Source organism: Peromyscus eremicus, chromosome 19, assembly GCF_949786415.1.
Source record: "Peromyscus eremicus chromosome 19, PerEre_H2_v1, whole genome shotgun sequence".
NCBI classification, from domain to species: Eukaryota; Metazoa; Chordata; class Mammalia; order Rodentia; family Cricetidae; genus Peromyscus; species Peromyscus eremicus.
In genome coordinates, this window is record NC_081435.1 from 8,121,155 (window position 1) to 8,139,281 (window position 18,127).

The window sequence follows — 18,127 nt, forward strand, 5'->3', positions numbered from 1 at the left end:
GGCATTCTCCAAACACAAGGCAGGGGAGAACTAGAAACATGGAAAATATTTATATTGAGAGAAAAAGTTTCAACAGAGAGAAAATTTTTCATTATGATAAATGCTGAAAATATTTTAATTCATCTATACATAGGGTTAGCCAAGAAAAGATTATTTTTCTGATTTACCATTAAACTCTTGAGTGTGTTTATACTTTAAAAATTATTTCATAGAATACAAAAATTAGATATATGTACAATTGCACTGTAACCAGAAATTTCTCTGGTCCTGCCTTGTCCAGCAGTCTGGATGAATCTCTCTCCCACCCACAGTCCCACAGTCACTTATAAAATAATTACTCAGTGCTTTATATTAATTACACACTGTATGGCCTATGGCTTCAGCTTCTTGCTAGCTAGCTCTTTCATCTTAATTTAAATTAACCCATACCTATTAATCTATATGTTGCCACATAGCCGTGACATTACTCGTCTACTGGCATCTTGTTGTTCCTTTGGTGGTGGCTGGCATCTCTTTGGATTCTGCCCTTTTTTGTCTCATCTTCAGTTTGAATGTACACCTACCCTTATACTGTCCTGCCACAGGCCAATGCAGCTTTATTATCCAATGAGAGCCACACATATTCACAGTACACAGAAAGACATCCCACAGCACTTCCCCTTTTCTGTTTAATCAAAAAGGAAGGTTTTAATTTTAATATAGTAAAATTATATAAAAAACAGTTATCAAGCAAAAATTACATTTATACTATTGTAGCTAAAGTTTTTCTGTTTCTGCCTAGTCTGCAGCCACTCAGACCCAAGTAAACACAGAGGTTTATGTTAATTAAAACTGTCTGGTCATTAACTCAGGCTTCCTATTGATTAGCTCTTACACTTAAACTTAGCCCATTTCTGTTAATCTATATGTTGCCACATGTTCTGTGGCTTTACCTGTGTGCTATTACATGCTGCTGCCTGGACGGGAGGCTGGCATCTCCTGACTCAGCCTTCCTCTTCCCAGAATTCTCCTTTTCTGCTTATCCCACCTATACTTCCTGCCTGGCTACTGGCCAATCAGCATTTTATTAAACCAGTGTACAAAAGATTTATCCCACAGCATTTCCCCTTTTCTGTTTTATTAAAAAGGAAGGCTTTAACTTTAGAATAGTAGACTTACATATAACAAACAGTTATCAAGCAACAATTACAGTTACAATATCTAGTCTATTTGTAGTTGGCATAATTAGAGAAAATACTCTATTTATCCAATATTTGTGAGTATAAAGTTTTATATCTAATTTTTTTTTTTTTTTTTTTTTTTTTTTGGTTTTTCGAGACAGGGTTTCTCTGTGTAGCTTTGCGCCTTTTCCTGGAACTCACTTGGTAGCCCAGGCTGGCCTCGAACTCACAGAGATCTGCCTGGCTCTGCCTCCCGAGTGCTGGGATTAAAGGCATGTGCCACCACTGCCCGGCGATATCTAATTTATCTTTTATCATAACCAAGGAAAATTATAACTATCTAGTCTTCAACTACACCAAAGGCCTCAGAAGGGTATAATATTATCTAAATAGACAGGAAGAACATTGTAAACAACTTCCAAAAGATGTAGGGACAGCTGGCTGCCTGGACAGTCACCTAAAGTTTCTCTGCAACACTGGGGCATCCATCTTTAGCCTATAGGCCTAGAGTCTCTCAGCTGCTTCTCTCAATGTCCTGTAGAATATCTGGCAGTCTCCTCTGAGAAGCAGGAACTTGAAGGACCATCTCGCCTTGCAAAGTTCAGTGGTCACCTTTCTATGGGTCCTGCATGTCCAGTCAATACAACATTTTGTCAAGCAGTCCAGGTAAGAACAGTTCCTTGACCAAATGGCTATTTTTGCCAAGAAGAAGATAAACTCCATATGGTGTGTCTTTGGTGCCCATCATCTTCCTTGAAGTAATGGGTGCTGACAGGAGTAAACGTGTCTCATTGTCCAGAAAAGTCTAATTATTTAAAACATTTTAAATGCTGTATTCCGTAGGTCTTTGAAGTGTTTGAAGATTACCTACCTAATTGAAATATATCTATGTATGCCTAGAAAACTTAACATTACTATAAATTTGGCTATCATAGAAGACTAATTATTAATCTGCATTTCTGAACTATATATTACAATTTAAATGAGTTATATTAAACATAATCCTTAGACAAGAGTGGAAATATATATATGGTATAACAAAATTAACTTTAAATTTGTAATAAACTAAAATCTATAGCAATGTAAAACATTTATTCTATATTTCTATATCATATTGCCTTTATTCTTTTAAAAAGAGAGTGACTATGACCAATAATAATTTGCAAACAACAACCTAAACAAAGACAAACACCCATAATCCATTTTTTGAGAATGTGGGCATAGTTTTCTAGGCTACTTTCTGCTGATATTGGGTACTGGTAATCTTATGGGGACACAAAGAAAATTTTAGGATTATGGAGTATTCTGTGAGGCTGTATTCTCTGAGCCAGTTACTTTGAAGTTGATTTTGGATGTTGGATGATCTAGGCCATGGTGTCATTGGAGACCTTTCAGGGGGTCTTGGCTGGTCAAACCATATTAGCCTGGAAGCAATCCACAGGTTCTCATCTTCTGTGGAAACAAAAGAATAACCTCTTTTCCAAAGCAACATATCATTAGACATAGATTTTGTAATCAAGATATCTTTAAAATATATATATATATATTGATTTAACTCAGCAGTTTTTACAATCAAATGTCTCTCTTCAGTTAAAAATCCCAAAGACAATATAATCTAGACTCTCTGTGTGATTTCCATCTTTATGTGGCTTATTTTTATATTACTTTTACTTTCTCTTTAAAGACTTATTTTTTAAAACTTTCTATTTCTTTATCTAACTGTCTATATTCCTTTTCCTCTCTCTTCCAAGCCTATGTATATTTTTACACATGTTGTAAACCACTTAGAGGTTTTTTTCCATCTGAGTCTGTTTTTTTTTGTTTTGTTTTGTTTTGTTTTGTTTTTGTTTTTTTTGTTTTTCGAGACAGGGTTTCTCTGTGTAGCTTTGCGCCTTTCTTGGGACTCACTTGGTAGCCCAGGCTGGCCTCGAACTTGCAGAGATCCGCCTGCCTCTGCCTCCCGAGTGCTGGGATTAAAGGCGTGTGCCACCACCGCCCGGCCCATCTGAGTCTGTTTTATTGTGAATCTTTTGCTTTAAACTGCAGTGTCTAGTACTGAAGCTGAAGCCTTGGCTGCTGACTCCACCCATCTCAGCTTTTCAGCATGAAGGTGGTACTTTTATTGCCATCTCTCTGAAGCAGTGGGTCTATGCCTCCATTAAAGCAATATGTAGCCCAGAAACCTGTCCTTTTTTATGTATTAACAAAGACTACCTACCAAACTGTTTTTGTTGTTGTTGTTGAATTAAACTTTCTACACTCACAACATAAATTCTAGTTGTTGCCAAACCATGTCCATTTGTTTTGGCTTTTGCAGAGGTCTATAATATTCTTTTAGATAAATGCTTTCTGTCAAAACTGCAATTTTGCAACTCCTTTGTGAAAATTGCTTTGAAATTAAAAATAAATTAGGTTTTGGTTTTCTAGAACACATGAGAAATATAGGTCTTTGTAGCTTTCACTTGGAATTTCTTATCAGTTCTTTTTGATGCCTTAATTGTTTTGAGTAGAAGTTTGAGAAGAGGATGTAATTCTTTATAAATCCATTTTCTGGGCCTCTGTTATTTGTTTACACTTTCTTTCAAATCCATATATAATTATATACCATATATAACAAAAAGATAAAATTATATATATATATATGTATATATATATATATATATATATATATATATATATACATATATATATATATGTAGCTAGAGTTTTCCTGCCTGGCCCACGGTCAGGGTAAATCTCTCTCACCCGCTAGTCCCACAGCCACTCAGACCCAACCAAGTAAACACAGAGACTTAGATTGGTTACAAACTGTATGGCCATGGCAGGCTTCTTGCTAACTGTTCTTATAGCTTAAATTAATCCATTTCTATTAATCTATACCTTGCCACATGGCTCGTGGCTTACCGGCATCTTCACATGCGGCTTGTCATAGTGGCGGCTGGCAGTGTCTCTCTGACTCAGCCTTTCACTTCCCAGAATTCTCTTCTCTGCTTGTCCCGCCTATCCTTCCTGCCTGGCTACTGGCCAATCAGTATTTTATTTACTAACCAATCAGAGCAACACATTTGACGTACAGAACAACCCACAGCATATATGTATTTTAATTCATTCCTGAGTAACAGCCATCTCTTTGCATTAGATAAGTTGTTGGTACTGATTTATAAGCTATATGAACACTATTGGTTATGTATAGGTTTAATTTATAGGTTTTATTAGTGGCAATTGAATATTCACTGATAGCTAATTCATAAGAAACCATATGAAACAAAAATATCATTTCTTTGTAGTATAAAAGTCATATTCACCTTCCTCTTAATCTCTCTGTCTTTTTTCTATTTTTGGTGTGCGAGCACATGTGTGTGTTTGTGTTTGTGTGTGTGTGTGTGTGTGTGTGTATACTGTATATATACACTTATGGGCAGATGCTTGCACCTCTTTATTATGAAGACCATCCTGACCTTGAAATCTATAGAATACTCAGGGGTCCAGGGGTTTAACTACATTTGGCGTAGGATATCTGAGGGAAAAAATCCTATGTACACTATGTTCTTATGTCTGTTAACTTTATTCCTCTAAGACAAAAGTCTATCAATACAGCTATAGCTCTGTCAGATATTTAAGGCAGGAATAACTCTAAATACACCAAGTTTTATATTCGTCTTCTATATTTCTCTGGGATGAAATCTGGTCAACATAGCTTCAGTTCCATCCAGTTCCCTGGCTCATAGTCCTACTAATGACTAAACTGTTATGCTTCCAGCCTCATCTTCGTCTTCTGTATCCTCTTTCTCCATCTCTGCTACTCTCTACTCCTGGCACTCAGAAAACTACCCAAGATCTGCTTACCCTCTACAGAACCTCTGTCTTCTTCTCTTCTCTCCCCAGACTGTTCTGTCTATTTCTACAGAAAATGCCTGCCCTTTCCTTCCCTGGGCATGAGGTTCTCTGCCTCCTCAGGATTGTTCCTCCCTGCTACCTTTCACCTTGATATGTAAAAACCTCTTTTGTTCTCACTCAATTGCTCTGGAGAGCCCTAGGCCTCAAGGCAAGGAGATGGTCTGAGCTTCATTTGCACAAGAAGCAAAGCTATGTGTCTCCAGCCAGCTTGTCTCCTAGGCTCAGTGGGGGAGTTGATAACCTAGAAGTTCAACAGGTCTGGAAATATTTGGGCATGCAAGAATTTCATAATAGAAGATAGCTGGCTGAATAACACCAAATGTTCATAATAAATGGCTTGCCTTTTGACAGACCCTTGCCTGGTCAAAGATTAGCTTTAATACACAGCTGAATCTCTATAATATACTCTTGAGGCCCACAAGAGAAATCATTATGTAACTCAGATTGGTTGCAAACTCTCCATTTTCCTACTTCACCTTCTGCTGTGGGATGGTCTGTATGTCAAATGTGTTGCTGATTGGTCAATAAATAAATCACTGATTGGCCAGTGGCCAGGCAGGAAGTATAGGCGGGACTAACAGAGAGGAGAATTGAGAGAACAGGAAGCTGGGTGAGGGAGACACTGCCAGCTGCCATCAGGACAAGGAAGATGTAAAGTACCGGTAAGCCACAAGCCAAATGGCAAGGTATAGATTTATAGAAATGGATTAATTTAAGCTGTAAGAACAGTTAGCAAGAAGCCTGCCACGGCCATACAGTTTGTAACCAATATAAGTTTCTGTGTTTATTTGGTTGGGTCTGAGCAGCTGTGGGACTGGTGGGTGACAACAATTTGTCCTGACTGTGGGCCAGGCAGGAAAACTCAAGCTACAACCTTCCCTAGTTCTGGGACTCCAGGTGTACGCAGCCATATGTGCCTGGCTTAAATAAGCATTTCTATCATAATTTTTTATAGATAAAACAATTGATATTTAAATCCACAATCATAAACTAAGAATTATAAACACACACACACACACACAGACACAAAACAAACAAACAAAAAAATCAAACCTTGTTCTAATCCTATAGAGGAAACAGAAGGACAACATCTGTTTTCAGCATCATCTTTTTCCACAAATATGATGCTGCTTTTGGTTCCAGCATTTCAATCATTTTTAAAAATTTTTGAAATTAAAATATAATTACTACATTCCTCCCTTCTCTTTCCTCCCTTGAAGCACCCCCACTTGCTCTTTTTCAAATTCATGGCCTCATTTTTCACTAATTGTTATTGCATACACATATGTATTTGTATATACATATATATTCCTAAATATAACAAGTCCAATCTGTATAATGTTACTTGTGTGTATGTCTTCAGGGCTGAATTCTTTGCACTGGACAATGCATTGGTTTGCTCTTCCTAGAGGACAACCCCCTCTCCTGTTCCAAGCTTTCCTCGGCTTCCTATACTCCTTTGTGTAGGGCTGAGGCCTTGTACTGTGTGGTTTGGCACATTCAGTGTTGTTGTCCTTGTTCAGCTTATGTTTGGGCTGATGTGTAGTGTCTTGAGTTCTTTATGTATTTTGGAAATCAGCCCTCTGTTAGACCCAGGGTTAGTGAAGATCTTTTCCCATTTTCTAGACCGCCATTTTTTCCTATAGACAGTGCCGGCGTTTGCTTTATAGCTTTTTAATTTATTAATTGTTGGTCTTAGCGCCTGTGCTATTGGTGTTCTATTCAAGAAGTTGTTTCCAATGCCATTGTGTTCAAGGCCATTTCCCACTTCCTTTTCTAGACAGTTCAGTGTATCTGGATGTATGTTACAATCTTTGAACCACTTGGACTTGAGTTTTGTGCAGGGTGAAATGATTCAGAGATTCCATCTTAAACCTGCCAGAATGACTAAAATAAAAAGTACAAGTCACAGCTCATTCTGGAGAGGATGTGGAGCAAGGAGAATGCTCCTCCATTGCTGGTAGGAGTGCAAACTTGTACAGCCACTGTGGAAGTCAATATGGTGGTTTCTCAGAAAATTGGGAATTGATCTACCTCAAGATCCAGCTATACCACTCTTGGGCATATACCCAAAGGATGCTCAGTCTTACCACAGGGACATTTGCTCAACTATGTTCATAGCAGCTTTATTTATAGTAGCCAGAACCTGGAAATAACCTAGATATTCCTTAACTAAAGAATGAATAAAGAAAATGTGGTACATTTACACAATGGAGTAATATTCAGTTGTTAACAACAACAACATCCGGAAATTTGAAGGCAAATACATGGAACTAGAAAAATCATGCTGGGAGAGGTAAACCAGACCCAGAAAGACAAATTTGTTTGGTTGCTAGCCCAACTGTCATCAGGTAGGCTTCATCTAGCAACTGATGGAAACAGATGCAGAGACCCTCAGCCAAATATTAGCCTGAGTGAGCTGTGGGAATCTTGCCAAAGAGAGGCAGGAAGGATTGTATGAGCCAGGTCTGTCAGGAACATCACAAGAAAACCCATGGAATCAACTAACCTGAGCTCTGACAACCAGGGAACTGCCAAGGTACTGACCTAGGCCCTCTGCACATATATGAAGGTTGTGTAGCTCTTACTGTGGCACTTTTAACAGTGGTAGCACAACCTGTCTTTCACTCTTTTTTGCTGGCTTTTGGGACCCAGTTCCTCATACTGGGTTAACTGCCTTGCCCAGCCTTAATACAAGAGGAGGTACGTAGTCTTCCTGTAACTTGATGTGGCAGATTTTGTTGATATCCATGGGACACATGCACTTTTCTGAATAGATGTGATTGAGGAAGAGTCAGAAGTGGGGGGGGGGATGGTAGGAGATGAGAGAGGGGAAACTGTGACCTGGATGTAAAATAAATAAATAAATAAATAAATAAATAAATAAATAAATAAATAATTTTTTTTTTAAAAAAATGAAAAAGGGGGGTGGTGCTGGAGAGATAACTCAGTGAATAAAAGCAATTAATGCTCTTGCAGAGGACCTGAGCAAGTTACCCTGTTTTAGTCAAAGGGGAACCTGTACTCAGATATACATATTCACCTGCACAAACACATAATTAAAATACTAAGAAATATGGACAATCAGCAACAATCAATGAAAAATAATAATCACAATTTAAAAAATAAAGTTTAAGAAAATTAGGATTTCAAAATGAAGTAGAATATCAAGAAACGTATCAGTAAAAAATATTCTTAAAAATAAGTTTAGGCAACACAATATAAAAAATAATAATAGAAAAAAGTGAGATTAAACTATTTTCATTACAAATAATCTGGTTTCTCCTTAAGAACTCTGAGAGACTCAAATAAAATCATTTAATGTAGTTAAAATATCAGTTTTAAAATGTATAGGGAATTTAACATTCATGTTTAATAATAATATAATTGTGAAATGCTTTATGTGTTTTATGTCATAGAAGTACTGTGAGATAAAGCTAATGTCATTTTCACTTTAGAGATGAGAAAATTGAAGAACATAGAAAACATGTAACCTGTCCAATGTCACAATGCTGGTGAGTGTCACATGACACAAAAACTATATTAGCATTCCATCTCTCCTAAAAGCAAGGTTGAGTAGTTCAGAAAACTAGATAAGAGATCATCTGAGGAGGGGAAGATATCTCTGGGTTGGTGAGGAGATTTTAATGGAATACATGTGACATGAGGCAGAAGGTGAGGTGAAGGAGGGAACTGGTCAGAGCCAGATCGGGGCTGATGGGAGAGGGAAGAAAAAGGCTAAAGGTTAATTGGAATAATGTATAATTAATGTAAGTATGTGAATGTCACAACAAAATTTGTGCTTTTGTAGGGTGACTTAAATTAGTAAATGAAAAACAAAGAAGCAACAACAAGATAAAAATATGCAAGGAGTCTGGTTTGTATAGACATATAATTAGGCTCACTATTTTAGGGGGCTAAGGCAAGATGACATGGTGGATAACGGAGCTTGCTAAGTAAGCCTGACAACAGGAGTTTGATTCTTTGAACCTGTGTAAGGGCAAAAGGAGAAAACTGACCTTACATAAATATATTCTCTGACCTCCAATAGAATCTGTACACACACACACACACACACACACACACACACACACACACATGCATGCTTACACACTAATGATAAATAAAAAAAATGAAAGAAGGTCAACAGAGACAGGAATTAGAAAACCAGTTTGAGAACTGAATTCCTAGGGAACCTCCAGATGGTTCATTCTCCTTTCTCATCATTGTCACTCAGGAAGTCTGTCAGAGAGACAGTGATCCAGCTTCCAACCAGAGATGCTTCTATGTTGGAGGTTTGGATGGGACAGCACAAAAAGATCATTGATGAAATCCTCCTTCGTTGACTGAGGAGATATGTCGAGGAAAGGTTAAGGAGGCCTAGATTATGTGTACATTTCACTCTTGGACAATTTAGAGGGGCAAGAGGAAATTTAGGCTGCAGCAGAGACTAACGTCACTAACACAGTGACGAATGGATTGATTTGCTGCTGAGACCTGAATGCTTTCTCCACTCTCAAGATTACTTAAGGGCACACTGAAGAGTCTTATATTGGTAACTTTCCACCTCAGACTCATTTGAAGTGGCTTTTACTCTTTCCATCTTGAATCAAACCAGAAAGATAACTCTAAATAGAAGTGTACTCCACAGGCCTCAAGGATCCCAAATATTGTTTTTTTCAATGGCCAAACTAGGGACTCAAAAGTATACCTCCCCAGTATACCAGTAATGGCAGAGAGGCTGAAATTTTGTGAACTGAATTGAATTCCTAGTAAATACTTTCTAGATTAGTGTCTACTGTTTTATCAATATTTAGATGATTTTCAGTTTAGATCAGTTAGATACTGATTAGTCTTATGGCTACAAGTTTTTATAAAAACCTACAGATAAACCTCTGAAGTAAATTTCTATAAACCAGAATTTCTCAACCTTGACAATTTGTGTTCTGCATGGGGACTATCATATGTACTATAGTATAGTTACCTCAACATAAATTTTACACAGTTGTACCATCAGAGCAATGACAATAAAAAATATCACTGTTAGATAAGTTGCTCCCACAAGATTATGACAGAGTTGCAAACTTCTCATGAACTAGTAATGTTACTACATTTTTTAAAGAGATAGAAAGTTGCTGTGAACACAGGTTGTCCTCTAGCCTTTATTGAAACATTTCTGTTTAGACATATTTAGATGTATAGATACTTTGTGTTCTAGTTGCCTTAGATCTTCAGTAAAGTAAAAGCTATAAAGTTTTACAGCCTAGAGCAATAAACAATGATACTGTATTGCTTAGATATGTTGTAGGCTATACTTTCTACATTCCTGCTAGTATAATCTTCAATGTTTACATGGTAACAAAATCACCTAACAACAGGTTTGAAATATATTCAATTTTTAAGTGTCAAATGACTGCAATTTAAAATACCAAGTAAAACCACTATTGCAGATAGATACTTTTCAAGACAGGATATCATGCAGCCCAAGGTGCTCTTAAACTTTCTATTAGACAGAGAACAATCTTGAACTCCAGATTGCCTTGCCTCTATCTCCCAAGTGCTGACACTACACACATGTGACACCACACCCAGTTTATGTAATGACAGGGATTGAACCCAGGGTTGTTTTTTTTTGTTTTTTTTTTTTGTTTTTTTTTTGCATAGTAAGCAGGTACTCTGCCACTGAATTCTAGCATTTTAAGAAATGCTAACTTCAGTATCCAACAGAAAGTCAACGACTGTACTCAATGATAAGAAAAACCTACTAGAAAGTGATTCTTAACCATGACTATACAATTAGAATAATCTGTGGTGCTTTAAGAAGAAGTGTGGACTAAGAACTTTGGTGGGTGTTGTAGGTTGTATATGAAATGTTTCACTGAGCCTTGGTGTATAGGTAGTGTACCCATTAAGAGGTGGATCCTCTTTAGGGTGATACTGTATGTCTTAGGTCACTGGGGGAGTATCTTTGAAGGAGATGTAGTAATCTTAGTTGCCCCTTTCTCCCTTCTCTTTTTGCTTCTTGGCTGTTATCAGGTGAACAGGCCTCTTCTGCAGTAAGCACTAGCCATAATGTATTACTCTCCATAGTCCTTTAGCAACAGTGCAGAGCAACCATAGGCTGATACTTCTAAGACCCTGAGAAAGAATGTTTTTTTTTCTTTTAAGTTCTTTATTTCAGGTGTTTTTGTCAGTGACATAATGTAAATGCAATGATGAAGCCAGAAATTTTTATTGGGAAATTCAGAAGATATTCTGATAGTAATTTACTATTCACTTTTCTAAAGTAACTATTCTTGAATAGGTACTTGAATTAATCCCAGGAGCACCAAGGACACATCACAGCTAGATTATTGCTTAAGTATGCAGTCAACTGCCAGACTTACATTGTATACTGAAAGTGAAGATACACAGTATTACATGGCACTGTTCAGGATCTGTAACACCAGATCTATGTATTTCACGACATAAACAATTGGTAAACTCACAAAGGCAATTTACAGACTGAAGTATTCTCTGAAGAATTTGTAATTAAAATATTACTATATCCATACTTATCAATAACAGTATGCTTTTCCATAATCCCAGAAGTTACACAAATTTACTCTAAAACCAGACATTGTATTCCAACATTACATAGGAAAGATGTGGACATCTGGGATACACAAACAGTCCTTGATTTAACAACACCTGATTGATTCTCCTGCTGCTTTTAGCCTATAGACCTCAGTTCACTATATGTTTCAGTTCAATACTTATAATAGAAAGACTTAATTATATATATTATCACATATATGCTTATATATACATTTATAAGTATATACAGTATAAGATATTGAGACTGAGTTTACTGAGTCAAAGTTTTCTGAATAGTTCTTGGTCTGGTGATTTATTTGTTGGAGGCTGTTGTTAGGGGCAGGGAGTAAGGAAGATAGCATGTGGCAGAAGGATTAAAAAGTAGTAAGAATATGATCCAAAAGGAAACTTGCTTAGTCTCCTATAAGAAGCTCTTTTAAGTCCAAATAATGAACCAAAAATTGTTATACCTTGAGGAAAAGCAGATTGCATTTAGATGCCTTGCTCATCATTACCAAATTTGAGGGGGAGGAAAATATTCATTGAGATTCTACTTGGCTGAGAATTATACAGCTGGAAGTTTCTCCAGTCTCGCCCAGCCCTGCAGTCTGACAGTCACCTATAAAACAATCACGCAGAGGTTTATATTAATTGTGAACTGGATGGCCTATGGCTAAAGCTTCTTGCTAGCTAGCTCTTATAGCTTAACCCATGTCTATTATCCTCTAAGTTGCTACACAGCCATGGCATCACCAGTCAGCTGGCATCCTGCTGCTCCTTGAACAGTGGCTGGTGTCTCCTTCACTCTTCCCTGCTTTTCTCTGTATGTCTCCTTGGATTTCCCATCTGGCTGTAAGCTTTCTTGCCATAGGCCAAAACAGCTTTATTAACTAACCAATGGGAACAGCATATATTCACAGTCTACAGAAAGACATGCCACAGCACTTCCCCTTTTTTTGTCTAATCAAAAAGCAAGGGTTTTTACTTTTTTTTTTTTTTTTTTTTTTTTTTTTTTTTTTTTTTTTTGGTTTTTGGTTTTTTTGAGACAGGGTTTCTCTGTGTAGCTTTGCACCTTTCCTGGATCTTACTCTGTAGACCAGGCTGGCCTCAAACTCACAGAGATCTGCCTGCCTCTGCCTCCTGAGTGCTGGGATTAAAGGCATGCACCACCACCACCTGGCAAAGGTTTTAACTTTAACATAGTAAAATTATAAAAAACAAAGCAGTTATTAAGCAATAATTACAGTTACAATATCTAGTCTATTTGTAGTTGGCAGAATTAAAAAAAATATTCTATTATCTATCTTATTTTTGTGAGTCTAAAATTTCATATCTAATTTACCTTTTATCATGACTAAGGAAAACTATAATTATAACTATCTAGTGTTCAACTCCATCAAAGATCCCAAAAGGATATAATATTACCTGAGTAAACAAGAAGTACATTTCAAGCAACTTCCATAATTCTAGAAATGATAGAGACAGCTGGCTGCCTGGGAAGTCATGCAAAGTTCTTCTGTAATATTGGGGCATCCATCTTTAGCCTGTGGGCCTAGAATCTCTCAGTTGCTTTTAGCTGTGTCTTGTAGAATGTATGGCAGTCTCTTCTGTGAAGCAGGAACCTGAAAGACCATCTCACCTTCTTTTGGCAGAATTTGATCATTTTCCTATGGGTCCTGTATGTCCAGTTTAGACTGGACTTCAAAGACTACAGACTATGCCATTTTATACACACACACACACACACACACACACACACACACACACACACACACACATATATATATATATATATATATATATATATATATATATATATATGAATCTTTTTTTAAAGCTTTCTCAGTTTGGGTAGAAGTTCTTGCCCTATGTTGGGAGCTAAAATGTAGCCAAACATTTCTCCAGTCCCACCCAGCCCTGCAGTCCTACAGCCACCTGTAAAATAATCACTCAGAGGCTTATAGATTTTCCCATCTGGCTCCATCCTGCCCCGCCATAGGCCAATGCAGCTTTATTTACTAACCAATGGGAACAACATATATCCATAACATACAGAAAGACATCCCACAGCACTATTACCCAGATAAAAGTTATCTTGTGTGTTATCTGACACCAGGAACAAAGGTATAAGACCTATAGTTAGGCAGGCCTGGCACAGTCACAACACTTCCATCAAAGTATTACACCCAGTTACTTTATTTGTTGCTTCCAGATGCTAGGCCCTATGTTAAATGTTTTGAATCAGGGAATATGAACTAATGACTTTTTTGGTTTTTGTATTTTTTAGTTAACTGCAATCAAACCTGCCCTGTTAAAATATAAATACAATTTTATATTTCAATATTTTATATAGCTCTGCATGAATACAAATTAGGCCAGTTTAATTGCAACTTACATACTGAATTTATAGCATTTTACATGACAGCTTTAGGAATCTGTGCTATGCAAAGTCTTTGATTTAACAGCATTTTCAGGGGAATATTTTAGATATAATCAATAGTAATTATTTATTGCATACTAAGACTACTGCCTTTTAAAATAAAACTTGCATTTATGATAATAAGCACAATGCCATTTTTAGCTAAGAAACTTCCAAATTAGTGGATATGTTACAGAAATTATAGTCAGTTGTCTGCATTTGTTTATTCTCTCATACATACATAACACAATGTTTGGTAATTTTGAGAAATAAATGCAGAAAGTAGATAATTTCTGGAGTTTTGTTCTAACTGAGAGAGCAAATCAATGAAAAACAAAACTAGGAGGTAATAAGTACTATAAAGAAAACCAGAGTAAGGGTTGGAGGCTAGTGGATGATGGGTATGAATAGAGGTAGTTTTAGATCAAGGTAGCTGAAAAATGCCTTTCTGAGAATTTGATAACTAAAGAAAAATCTAGGTGATATCAGCAAGCAAACTTTATAGGACAGAATTAATAAACTTAATTTGATGAAGACATTCCACACAAAACACTTTGATAATTATGCTAGTAGTTTCCCAATAATGAAGTTTAAGACATTGCCAACTGCCATGTGAAACATGATTCCATGGTACTGGTAGTTGGCTATAACTTCCTGTCACTAGTGAAAAGATGTCTCTGAGCTGTACCCAGAGGTTTGATATATCCTTAATGAAATAAATTGCCATTGTTTCCCTGTATATTTTTAGGTACAATTATATCATAATCATTATTACTTTGTCAGGCTGAGGGATGAACCTAGGACATTGGGTATGTTAGACAAGTGCTTAACCAATGAACTATATCTATTTCCTATACTTCTATTATACTTTAATGTTTATAAAGCTTAATTTCTTCTAAAAGACATAAGAATATAAAAGGGTCTATTGGTTCTAACAAACTTCATTTATATGTATATAATGGATTTTACCTTTGTAAACAGAAAACAACAAAGTTTATGATTATAAAAGTAATAAAAGATATAGATAAATGAAATTTTCCATACTACCTCATCAATGAATAACTAAACATTTTCATTTAAATTGTGAGCAGGCATGATAATGTTGGTACAATTAATTAACAGCCTGAGAACTAAAATCTCATAAAGTTGTGACACTTTTCCATCAATTATTGCCTTATTTACAGTCATAGCCCTTAGAGCATCTTGATGCAAAAAGGCCTCTTGGAACTGGTTGACGCACATCTTGCATGTGGATAGCTTTGAACTACCTAGAACAGATTGAAGAAATACAATTACTTAAATAACATTTTGTATATATATTTAACATATAATATATAACAATTTATTTTCATGAATTTCTAAATGGTCTTATTAAATGAAAAAAAAAACACAGAGCCAGATATAGGGGTGAAAACCTGAGAGATCAGGGAAATAGGGGAAGCCACAGCTAACCTTACCTCACCAACTCTGCAGCTTCCAAATGCGAGCGACTTCCTGTCTACCCACGTCTATATGCCTTGCTGATTTGCTCTCTCTGTCCAGCTATATCACTTCCTCTTCCTTCCCAGAGCTGTCACTTCCTGTCTATCTGTACAGACCTCCAGACCTCCATGGTTAACTATTGTTATAATTTAAGGCATATGCCACCACACCTAGCTCTGTTTCCAGTGTGGCCTTAAACTCACAGAGACCCAGACAGATCCCTGCCTGCCAAGTGATAAGACTAAAGACTGACAAGTATGCTACCATTGCCTGACTTCTTTGTTTACTTATAATGGCTGTTCCTATTCCTCTGATCTCCAGGCAAGCTTTATTATTAAAGCACAAATTAAATATCACCACACATCTACTTTTTGAAACTATAATATAATTATACCATTTCTACCTTCTCTTTTCTCCCTGCAACCATTTCTATGCAACTTCCTTGCTCTCAAATTCACAGACATTTTTTATTTAGTGTTTCACACACATACACTTACCACAGAACAAATGCAACATGCTCAGTCAATATAATGTTACCTGTATGAATATGATCTCAGGGCTGACAATATGGTGTTGAATAATCATTTGATGGGTCCTTGAATGGGGAAGACCATTTCTCCAGATTTCAGCACTTTCTAGTTGCCTGTAGTTCTTTGTCTAGGGTTGAGACCCTGAGAACTTTCCCCCTTCCATGTTAGTATGACCATTGGGTCATTGCTGTTCAAGACTTATTTAGGCAGCCATATTGATGAGATTTTATAGTTTTTAATGTGGAAAATATGAATGGGTTTTGCTTCTCTAGTCTCATATTTGCTACTTAGACATTAAAAAGCTCTATATTCAATAGAATAAAGTTCATGTGACAAAATTAAAGCTATGTTAGGAACAGCAATTGTTTCCTGAAGTCTATCATGTGGTTTGTTTAAAAAACAAATCCAATGGACACTCAAGCCCAGTTCTCATCATACTTTCCTTTGTTCATATTTGAGAATCATCTCATTCTTAGTATTATATTTTTGAAGTTAAATAATCATTCTTGTGAATAAATGGAAATATAAATGCCAATCAAATATTTAGAATGTTGTGAACAGATGGTTTAATTAGAGAAGTGAAGCTCACCCTAGTCCATTATCACTGACTCCTTGAATTTTGACATATGACCTAGAAAGTGTATTCTGCTGAAATGATTACTTTATCTGTAAGAATCCAGCTTGTAATGCTTTCTCCAGACTGTATTTCAATCATATATATAATAAAACAGGTTAAAGGCAAATATTGCTATCTGAATTATTTTCACAATCTGCAATTTTTCTTTTGGCTTTAGAAAACCTTACTCTCAAACATTACATCAGTGATTTCTGAAGAGACAGATCCATGGTCAGAGTTAAATATGCCTGATATAGTATATTCTTTAATTACTGGTATGACAAATATTAAGATATTTGTAAGAAACTCCATTTTTGGTTCACTAATTGAAGTCAAATATATGTATCTTCAAATGAAGATCATTAGGTCATCATCAATGATTCTATTCTACTTATGAGACATATGAGGCTGCCCAACAAATGAAAATTCTAGTAAAAATTGTTTAACATAGATATTAGCAGTTAAAATCAAATCTTATATACTTAAATCTACTCTCAAAAGTAGTAACAATCCATTCATTGATTATTAATTTTACATATGTGCTGCAGGCCACAGGAATATATCACAAGAACTCAGCTGGTTATGGCAAAGTCACTACCTGAAGGGATCAAGATTTCCTCCAGAGGAAGCCAAATTCCAAGGAGCTTTTGGTGTTACATGGCTTGTTATATATCCGCTGTCTTCTGTTATGAAAATCATGTGTGCCTTCATAGTTTTCCCAATTGATTTTTCCCTAAGAAGGGCTAACGGTGTGGACTGATCACTCTCTGGACATACACATTCCAGGTATTTGGAGAACAGCCTCAGGAAAGGCTGGATATCTCTGGAATCAGATATCTCCCTTGGCCACTTTTCAAGGACTAGCAGTAATAACAGTCTGCCCTGGCCAGCGGGTTCTCAACTGGGGCGACACACCTGAGGGAGAGAATGAAAGGGACGGGGAGACATGAAGGAAGACAGCAAGACAGGGTTCTGATCAAGCTACAAATTTTATTCTCCTCAGCAAGGCTTATATAGCATGGGAGGGGGAGGGGGCAGGGCCCATTGTTCTGTTGCTATGCTACCTGACCGCAGGATGTTCTTTATCTTTGGGGGCATCTGGTTTAGGGCCTGTGGCTTGTTCTCTGGCCTAGCTAGTACATGGTTCATGTTTGGTCCCTGACATCTCCCCCTTCTATACATATAGCAAAACAAAGAAAAGGCCCAAATATTTTTGCCATGATGGGGGAGGGGTGACAGAGGCTCTATCCCTGATAAGTTCCATTGTTAACTGTCGGTCCATGTAGGTGTCCCCACATGTCCCGAAGGAAGCTGAAGCAATGCAGTTTTTTTACAGGGGGTGGGTTTGAATCTGGGAGGAAAGAGTATAGGGTCTGCATAACCACTGTGCAATAGAGCATGTCATCCAAGGCACCCAGGAGGGTGGAGCACTTTAATCTCCCTGCCT